At 36.1% G+C, this 10331-nt stretch overlaps 1 pseudogene; it reads right to left on the bottom strand.

The window, feature by feature from the left end:
• Positions 1 to 2321: 2321 nt before the first annotated feature.
• Positions 2322 to 3527, bottom strand: LOC143401926 (cyclin-D1-binding protein 1-like; annotated as a pseudogene).
• Between the last annotated feature and the right edge of the window lie 6804 nt (positions 3528 to 10331).

The raw sequence follows: 10331 nt of genomic DNA on the forward strand, positions 1-10331 counted from the left end.
TACAGGGTTATTTCCTTCATCGTGTCTCCATGATTCAAAAATCTTCAATAGCTCCCATGGTCTACAGGACTGAGTTTAAGCTCCAGAGTTTGTCATAATATTGCATCATTCTCCCTGTGCAAATTTATCCCCACATTTGCCTCATCAGAGATCTTTTTCCCCATCTAGATAAGGTCCTGATTGATCCTCAAGTGCTCTGCTCTTTCTCAGCTTTTCTTCATCCTCTTTCCTTTACCCTTCATCAGTCCACATGGAACTCACTCAAGGTTCACATAAGCCTACATGGATTTCTCACTACTTTGATATATAATACAGTTATCCTTTCTGTGGTCAACTTTGGCACTTCTTCATATACTATTTTGCAAAACTCATATCACTCAACTGATTCATATGCAAAGAGCACCATCCCCTGTCAGAATGCAATCTCAGGCAAGGTAAGAACTCTGGTTTTTGGTTTTTGTTCTACCCTTATATACTTGTTTGTAACTACTACTGGTAAAAAAAAGTGTTATGTACATAACTACCTCTGGAATTTATTTTTTATATATATTTTAGTTTTTGATGGACCTTTATATTATTTACTTATATATGGTACTGAGAATCAAACCCATTGCCTCACACATGTTAGGCAAGCACTCTAGTGGTGAGCCACAACCCTAGCCCCTGCCTCTGGTATTTTTTTTAAAAGTATATACTAAAGCAAAGTTAAATATTTGTAAGTATGTTATAAAGGAATTTTTGAAAGCTGCAATTTTCCATTTTCTTCTTTCTTAATAAATTTTTATCTTGCAATATTTCTGAAATAAGCCTTATAGGTTACCTTGGGTACGAAAAACACATGTGAGGAGCAGGACTTATTTTTGAATGCATGCCTAGGCCCATGATATTCCTCCACTAATAAGAAAAAGAGGCATTACAGGGTTGATTTCATAACCCTTTCAGACAACTCTGTGACTAGCATAATAAATTTATATTCTCTGCAGCCATTCCTCATTGCAGGAAAAGGCAGCATGGAGGGCAGAGGAGAAGACAAGACATAATCATATGCTAGATAAATTCCTTCCTGACCTATTTCCTGCTACATATGACAAAAATAAAATTTATTCTGAATACTCACAAACCATGTTCCTCAGGTCATTTATGCAAATTAGTCCCATGAACTGATGTTTAGGAGGCGCTTCTAGAGTTGCTCTTCCTAGGAAACTGTCTTCAGAAGTCCAGATTCCCCTCTGGCAGCTTTCTATCACACTGGCTCTGAAATTCCAGCTGAAGTAGCTGTGTACTTTTACCACTGATGGCAAGCCACAGTGATCAATTTGACACTTGGAGCTCATTCTTAGAGAGTAATATGTTGACAGAAGAGTTGAGAGTTCTTACAGGGCTTGTCTGTACAGAAGATTTTCCACCACCATTGCTGAGGCAACTATGGAGGAGGGTTATACCCAGAATTGTCTTCCAGAAAAAATAAGGGGTGCTCAGTTGAATGCAAATTTCATATAAATCATGAATAGTTTTTTTTTAACATAACGTTTCAGATATTTCAGTAGAGATACTTATATAAAAATCTACAATTACTTATCTAAAATTAAACTGGGCATCCAATTGTCAAAGTCTAGCAACCATATGAACAGAGGGTTAAAATGTTTTTACTATAGAAGAAGTGAATAAGAGCAGTTTCCATAGAACTTTTTTAGGTACTTCATCAGAAACATAACTTTTACGAGTCTTTCAAGTATTATAATTGATATTTTCCTTCTAGAAATCAAATAAATTGACATTGACAAACCATGAGTTGCACTGGAAGAAAATAAGAGAACACTACAAAAAAAAATAAATAAATTTTTCTACTCTTTACCATTTCATCCCATAAACTGAGATCATGATTACCTTGATCTAGAGTAAATTCAGAAATGAGAAAAAAAATGCTATCAAATCCAACATCTATATATAGGATATTGTGGAAAGAAGGGATCATCTCATTTTTTTTATCTATAACAAAGAGACAACATACTTTATTACAAATAGGGAATAAGACAGCTTCCCTAAGAGTCTCTGAGAGGCCACTCAGGAACACTGATTCATGCAATTATCTTTTGCATCTAGCAGAAAATTATATCACACGTATGCTGTTTATAAATAATTGCCAATCTGGCCTAATCAACAATCTTTGGTAATAGAGTCTCTTGTTAAATATAGACAGGAGTTCTCTTTCCATCCATTAAGTATTCTAGCTTCATTTTTAAAAGCAGACATCATAGATCTGGTTGGGACAGTCAGAGAGAGAGAGAAAAGAGAATATGAATGAGCCTGAAAACTTATAATTAAATTTTACTCTGAGTGAGCTCCTTAATTCTGCTCATGCCATGATCAACAGCATTAATGAGTAAAGGGATCCAACTCTCTTCTGGTTGAGGGGTCACATGCCTTGCTTTTGTAATTTCAAGTGCCTTTCTTAAAACAGTTACAAGTTTTGCAGAATTGATTTGCACAGTCAGGTGGCACATAGGTGGATATATGGTCAGAGCCAAATCATCCACACTAAGGCAGATCTCATCAGAAATATCCACAATGTCATGCAGTTGAGCCATCTGATCCTTCTTCCCATTCTCTGTCACTAAGATCCGGATTTTCTTCAGGCAGGCTTTGGATGCTCACCAGGGCAAGGCATGGGATTATGAGCTATTGATCTTCCTCAGACCAACATAAGTCTCACTTGCTTAGAAATCCAAACAGGTCATCTTCATCATTGTGGTTGTCCTCCTCAGAATCATTCAAGAGGCCACAGTTAGGGTCACATTCTTCCACAGCCTGTTCCATTTCTTCATGTGCATCCTTCACAAAATCTACATTCTTTGTCAGCATTAATAGGGCTGCAGCTTTATTATCTCTTGGTATCTGAGGAACTTGCTGGCACGCAACCCAGACACTGTTGCAGGAAATAAGGTCACTGTTTTCAGGGCTCTGAGGTGGAGTGATGAGAAGCACTTCCTCAAGCTGAGCCATGCCTTCCACAATGTCCAAAGTGACGCTTTTTACCATCTTTCTCAAGGTGATCCCCTGTTCCTTGGAAAGTGACTAGTGCACTGCAATAATTGCCTAATGGCAGCACAGACTTGTTCACTGATCTTTTGGGTTTCCTGTGGTCAGAGTGATCCTGTGATCAGAATGGTGGCTTCCCCCGACACTTAAACTGCTTCCTCATTGAATCTTCTCCAGAACCTACCTCTCCTGATTAAACTCCTCCGGGGTCCCCCGGGGTTCACTGACAGGTGTAGTGTGGTGGACCGGCCACAGAAGGAAAAACTGAAGTGAGCGGAGCCACCTCCTGCGCCTGGGTCCTGCCGGCTCTGACCTGCCTGGGCTTAACTCTACCCCAAGGCCACCACTGACCTCGCCACTCCCCACAGCATCAGCTCACCCTGCACTCCAGGAAGAAGCAACCTCAGTTGGGCCGCCAAGTGCTGAAGCTGTTTCAAAGGCAGAGCCAGAGTGAGGACTGAGGCTGCAGACTCAGCTTCGCTCGCCATCTCTGGGGACTGTCTCATTGTTAAGCAAGAATATAACAAGTGTCATGGAAGCCACTCTGAATACCCTTGTTTCCAGCTAAGTCAGTCATTTGTATATTGGCTCCCTCCTTCCCTCCCACATTCTTCAGTAATTTGACTGTATTTGTCAATCTCAGAGTACAAACTATGCACCACAGAAGTCCAGGAAGCCCTATCCTGCTGCCTCAAATTAATATTGTTACATGGATGTCACTCATTTGTTCTCATTTTCTCTAACTGACAAAGATCTGCTCCTGAATTTTCAGCATGGCTGTTTATCATCAGTGAATAAAACCCCAAGGACGATAAAATACATCATCCTATTTGGATCCTATTCCATAAAACCTGATGTCCTTAGTGATACAGGACTGTGACACTGGCTGCTTTTCCACTGGCTATGTTGGGGTGACAGCTGGTAAAGAATGTTATGCCCTGATCCTCACAAAAAGGCCACTAAGTAGAGCAGCACGAATATGTGACAGTTTCCATTTAGAAAGAGCCACATCATGGACAAGAAACATGTGGCCAGCAGAGACGCCCTAGTTTTGTATAACTTGGAAGATCCACGATGTCGATCCCATGGTTTAGAAAAAAATATTAAAGAGTTTACCTAGGACTGTTTGATTGGCAAGTTGATGACTGATTTATGAATTAAATCAGGTCATCATGTAAGACACTCAATTGCTAAATACATACTGGTTGCTGTGCTTGCTTGAAAATTAGGGATATCCTCAAAATGAGAGCTGACTGGAAAGATCAAATGAAAATGAAGACTTAGTGGAACTTATTCTGGAAATTTCAAGCTAAATTGTGATTGGCTTTGTTTATACAGACTTAATTTTTCCCAATTTAATTTTTCCCAATGTATTAGTTTATTATGAATTTTACTTTGGAAGCATCTTAAAATAGTTTGAGTGTATTCTTTTTCTACTGATTCAATTCCATTAGCTGGATATTTTTTCCAGAACCAGTCCCATTTCTAAATTGAGAGTGACTTTTCTAAGTCTCAGCATTGTTCTAAAATTCAAAAGAGGGCTGCCACCTGGTGGGAAATACCAGAATTTACTTTGATTACAGTTGGGCTACATTAAAACCTACACATATTTTCTTTCTTTCTGTTTTGATGGATTTATATCCTGTCAGCAGAAATCATTTCTATCACTTCAGAGAAAGAAATCTATTTTATGAAATTATGTAGTTAACCATCAATGAAATATCTCTTTTGCCATTAACATCAGGCAGGTGAAACTAAGTAAGGAGCAGTCATGATACAGCAAAGGGCTCTGTAAGTCAGCAGTGTAGTTAAGTAACCTAGAGAGAGCAACTTGCCAAGTTTCACTTGATCAATTTTGGTAGTTTTCCAACCATATCAAGTCTAGCTCCTGCTAGAATTTATTCAATAGTACAAAATTATATCCTATCTCCTTCCCTAGAAACAGGATAAAAATGAAAAAATAATTACAAACTTTTAATTAATTATTGCTTACATTTCACTTTTTTCAAATTGTAAAATATAGTTAATAATGTCTAATTAAAAACAGGAGCAGCTTAGTCTGAGTAACTTCCACATACTTATTCTCAAATACAAATACAAAGTCAAATACAAATACAAAGTCAAATACAAAGTGTTAGGCTGCTAAAGCAAAACATTGCAGAAAGAATTGTGTATTTCTTGTTAATTCAAGAAAAGAAAGAGGAAAATAAGAATACAAAAGAAAAATGAGGGAGTAAGGCTGAGAGAAAATCAAAGAAATAAATATCAATAGACAGTGTGAGATAGAAAGAAAAAGAATATATGAAGAAGAAAAGGAAGGAAGGAAGGAGAGAACAGGATAGGACAAGAGAGAACAGGAGAAGAGAGGAGGGAGAGCAGGAGGTAAGGAGAGGTTGAGAACAACAAGCCTCATGGTTGTTTAGAGACTTCATAAGAAATGTTCACATCTCTGCAGAACTAAAAGTGAGACAGCTTCTTTCTGAGGGTTGTTACTTCCTCAGTTGTTAAGTTTTAACAAGCTGAATGACCACTCTTCAGCTATAGTATTTAACTGTCAGTGCTAGGAGATCAGTATAACAAGATTCAGATCCTACCTCCATCATGTAGTCCTCAGGAAAATTCCTGAACTCTTTTATGTCTTAATTTCTCCAACTGGAAAGCAGAAGTACTGTAATGATATAATTGATGGTGTCTGCATCAAACGTCCAATTGAACTTAAAAGGAACAGTGTGTGTGGAAGCACCAAACACAGTTTTGGACACACAATGATCAAATAATTAATGCTAACAAGATTATAAATTGGTCTTCCAACCTACAATGAAATATGTATCTCTTCTATAAGCTAGGGTGTTTCCATTTCCTCTATCACCTGATATCTATCCCTTCAAGCTGTAATTTTGTGTAAGAGCAACAGTTATGAGCAAGGAAGAGGTTCAGATAGATTTCAGGGGATTCAAGGAAATCACCAAGAAAGAGAATAGCAATTGGTCCTCTTCACACACAAATATAGGCCCTAAGAGTAAAATTTAAAAATATTCCACCCTAATCACTTCCAGGCAAAGTTGTAGAAATATTGCTCTTTGGCTCGTGCTTATCTAGTCCAAACAGATAAGTGCTGGGCCTGGTATTCAGATTATGATTCTTTATGATCATTTGTGTTTTACTTTTATAGGATTGCATCATCATATTAAAAAAATGCAATGTTTTCTGCCTAAATATCTTCCCTTCAGAATCTTTTCTCTTGCAAAAGGAGTAAGCAATACATCAAGCAGCATTTCAGACATTTAGATAGAGCTTAAATTTCTATTTCACTGAAATATTTAAACAGCTGAGTTTTATCAACCCTAACAAACACAGCATCAATTTGAACCCCTCCCACACATCACACCACTATTTTCATTTACTTCCCCTCATTATCTTCTGCACCTTTGCATTAATTTAATATTTGAAAAAATAATCAAATGTCAAATGGTAAGAAACTTTTCTATGATTAACAAAGTTCAATCTATATAAAATGAGGAGAAATTTATTTTAAAAAAAGATCATTCAACCATACATAATTCATACAAACTAGGTTATGAACTTATTTATAAAATACAAAGAAGAGTAAAAGAAAATGAAAGGAATGTGTTTCTGTGTAAACCAAAGGAAAAGCATTTAGTTACAATGAACTGTTAAGGTAAATTTTTTGCTCAGAGAGCAAATGATTATTTCACCACCAACCTCAGGGAGCAGTATGGGGAAAAAAAGAGTTATGGTATATCCCTCCAGAGAAGTTCCTACCCATTAGAGTTATGGGGTCTGGATTTCATCTCGAATGAGGAAAATTCCATTTGTAGCATATCTAAAATGTACCAATAGTAATATGTGGTAACATTTTTTACTCTTTAGCAGATCAACTCAATAACAACACATTATCCTGCTGATGAAATTAGACTCTGTTCTAAATCCTACAGCTAAAATGGGATGCAGGTGGTCATTGAGCTCTTGGGGATATGGTTGATCATGCACATGTGACACTACTGTGAGAAGAGGAACTTGGCTAAGCCGAAGTCTTAACTATACCTAAGGACACACATCATATTTCTTCTGTCATCTCTGGGAAACCGTCATTTCTTATCTCCAACTCTATTTCTTTCTTTCTCTGGTGGCATGTCAGCCACCCAGTTCCTGAAAAGAACTATAGAATGTGAAATGATAATCTTTCTTTCCAACCATTGATGGATTTACTCCCTTTAGAATTGATTTATTAGAGGAGTAGTGAGTTGTGCCAAGAAAAGTACTTAATACTGTTCTATTTATAAAGTACCTTAGGAACTTCTTAGTTTAGGCTTATTCTGATATAAAATTAATACCTCCCTAGAGTTTAGGATCCTCTCTATGATCCCTTTCTGAAAAGGGATTTTAAATGTATAAAGTCATACAGTATTTCCTTATAAAACACATAACAAGATGTTTGTGTCTTTGGAAAACTTTAAAAGATTGAAGGAGAAAATTATTTAAAATTTTTTTAAAAAGCTTTTTAAGATTTAGGAAGTTTCATAAGCATACTCCATTTGCAAAATGTAAAACAAATTTAATATGTGTTGTTATAAAAATATTTGCTATATTATATGACTTATATGACTACTTAAAAAAAGGAGACAATATTAAGAAAAGGAGATGAAACAAGTAGAAATGCTGGAAGACAAAGAAGGACCTCAGGGAAAAGGGAGGAACAGGAAATGAAAGGAAGGAGGGTGACCAGGGGTAAAACAAAGAAAAGTTAATATTTCTTAAATAAAATTAATTCAGGGCAGATTTGTCTTGTTTACTATAAATAAATCAAGAAATCTGACTGTTCACTTGGGCAGTAGTCATCATATAAGTTCATACTCAGTTTTCAGACCTTTTTAAAATTATTTTGTATTCAAGTACCATAAAAATTATTTTCAAATAGAATTAATTTACTCAGTAAATTCTCTTTTTCAATTTTTAGTTGACATATATTAATTGTACGTATTTGTGGAGTACACCGTGGTATTTAATACATGTATATAACATAATCATCTAGTCAGAATAATCAGCATATTAATCAGCTCAAATATTGATCATTTTTTATGTTGAAAGTATTCAAAATTCTCCCTTCTAGATATTTTGAAATGCACAATAAATTGTTGGTAACTACTGTGCTATAGAACAGTAGGATTTATTTCTCTGTTCTAATTGTGTTTTTGGACCCAAACTTTTAAAAGCACTTGATATGTTCCAGAGAAATGGATCTGGTGAAAGCAACTTTATGCGGAAATAGCTGTGATTATAATACTTTCCATCATGCACGCTTTCTAAGAAAATCCCCCCATTGGCCTTGGTAAGTATTAATAAGATTCAGGTACAAACTCAATCTCCAAGAAATCCTAAAACCAGACTGAGAGATAAAGACCCACAGTTGGACTTAGTCTGAAGAGTAGAAAATCTGAAAGTCAATGAATAAAAGTAAACACGTGTGGGAAACGAGCAAACATAATGCTTTTAATTTTGAGAGCCTTGTTTCTGCTTTGGCTTCCTTACTTCCCACACCAGGATCCCCGTGTAAGACTCTACTGTATTCAGCATCTCCCAATGAAATATCAAACATATAGAGTTATTGACTTTCAAAATCAAAAGTTATTGCCTCATCCATGGATCTTTGAAGATAAGCTTGGTTACTATTCATAGTTCTTCAAATGTTCTTACATCTAGACTGAAACCTTTTAAGATTATAGATATCTTATTTTACAAGCTCATTTTATAAGTCTCACAAAAGCTCAGCTTTTCTCCAGGAGGAGTGAGACACTTAATTAAAGAAACCAATCCTGTACAGTTCTGAAAGGTCATGTGTAGTATTGATGAAAATAATGGTAGCCTGGGATAAACCATGGAATCCCTTGTTCTTCTGAAAACAAGCTCTATTATATAAAGAAACTGTCATACCTAATTATTCAATGCAAGATTCCTTGCAGGCTGCCTGGATACTTCTAAATAATCATCTCTCTTAAAATCCCTGGTTAAAAAAAATAATTCTTTCTGAAGTAGGTACTGATTTTGTCATCATCAGCATCAACATCATCTTCACAGTTTGTGCTATTTGACATGAACCATCAATTAACTTAAATGCAAAATAATTTTATTTACTTTACAATTGTAAAACAAGCAATTGTAAAGTCCCTGTCTGCTAATTCATTTAATGTCTGAATTGCCAAAGAACTACGTGTTCTAATAACCCTTCTAAATTAAAATCAACAATTCTAGCCAGAGACACAATACATTATTGTTTTCTTGTATACTGCAAATGCTACTACAAAATTTCAAAGCAAAATTCTATGCACTATGATATGTAGCGCGTGCGCACGCACACACACACACACACACACACACACACACACACCACACCACACACATATTCCCACAGGTATCATTGCAAAATATACACATATACTTATTTTTGGCTTGTGAACTAAAAGTGCTGCTAAGAATTATAAAGATGATGAAAATGTATTACATGCCTGAACTTCAAGTATCTAGTCCTTCTTCTTGTTCAGCCCCCCAGATTGAAAGTTCTACCCACAAATCTATTATCTTTGCATCCAATAGAACCTTAAAAATTCTAAAATAGGGGCTGGCATTGTGGCTCAGTGGTAGAGAGCTCTCCTAGCAGGGGCGAGGCCCTGGGTTCAATCCTCAGCACCACATAAAAAAATACATTAATTAGTTAAAGATATTGTATTACAACTATAACTAAAAATAAATTTTAAAAAAATTCTAAAATAAAGTCTGGGAAAGAGTGAGGTGGCATGAAGGAAAAGTTGTCAATGAACCTAATTCAGGACAGGAGCAGAAGCTCTGGCCCTAAATCAGCAGACAAATCTGTAATAGCTCCCTGCTGGCTTGTCTACCAACTCCCATCAAGCCAGAAGAGATTAAGAAGCTTCCAAAAACAATTTGGGGGCAGACTACAAATGTGGCCAGTCAGTAATTGACATGAGTGAATTATTATAGCTATTCTATGAGCACATATTCTACTTGGAAGTCCAAAGGATCAACTTGAAATATAGAGGGTTTTTAGGTCTATAGGAAGTTTGCCATTCATGATTCTCCTGCCCACTGTTAAAATTCAAGTCATTTTTGTGCAATTCAGCTTCAAAAATGAGTATTAAAAAGTGGTGGATGATCCATTCGAAATAAACTTGTCAAAAACATTGAATCTCATCCATTTTCAGTCAGTAAACAAATGAGGCTTTTTAAATTGAAACAATACAGGCAACAGAATGCAA

This window comes from Callospermophilus lateralis, chromosome 6 (assembly GCF_048772815.1).
Source record: "Callospermophilus lateralis isolate mCalLat2 chromosome 6, mCalLat2.hap1, whole genome shotgun sequence".
Taxonomy (NCBI): Eukaryota; Metazoa; Chordata; class Mammalia; order Rodentia; family Sciuridae; genus Callospermophilus; species Callospermophilus lateralis.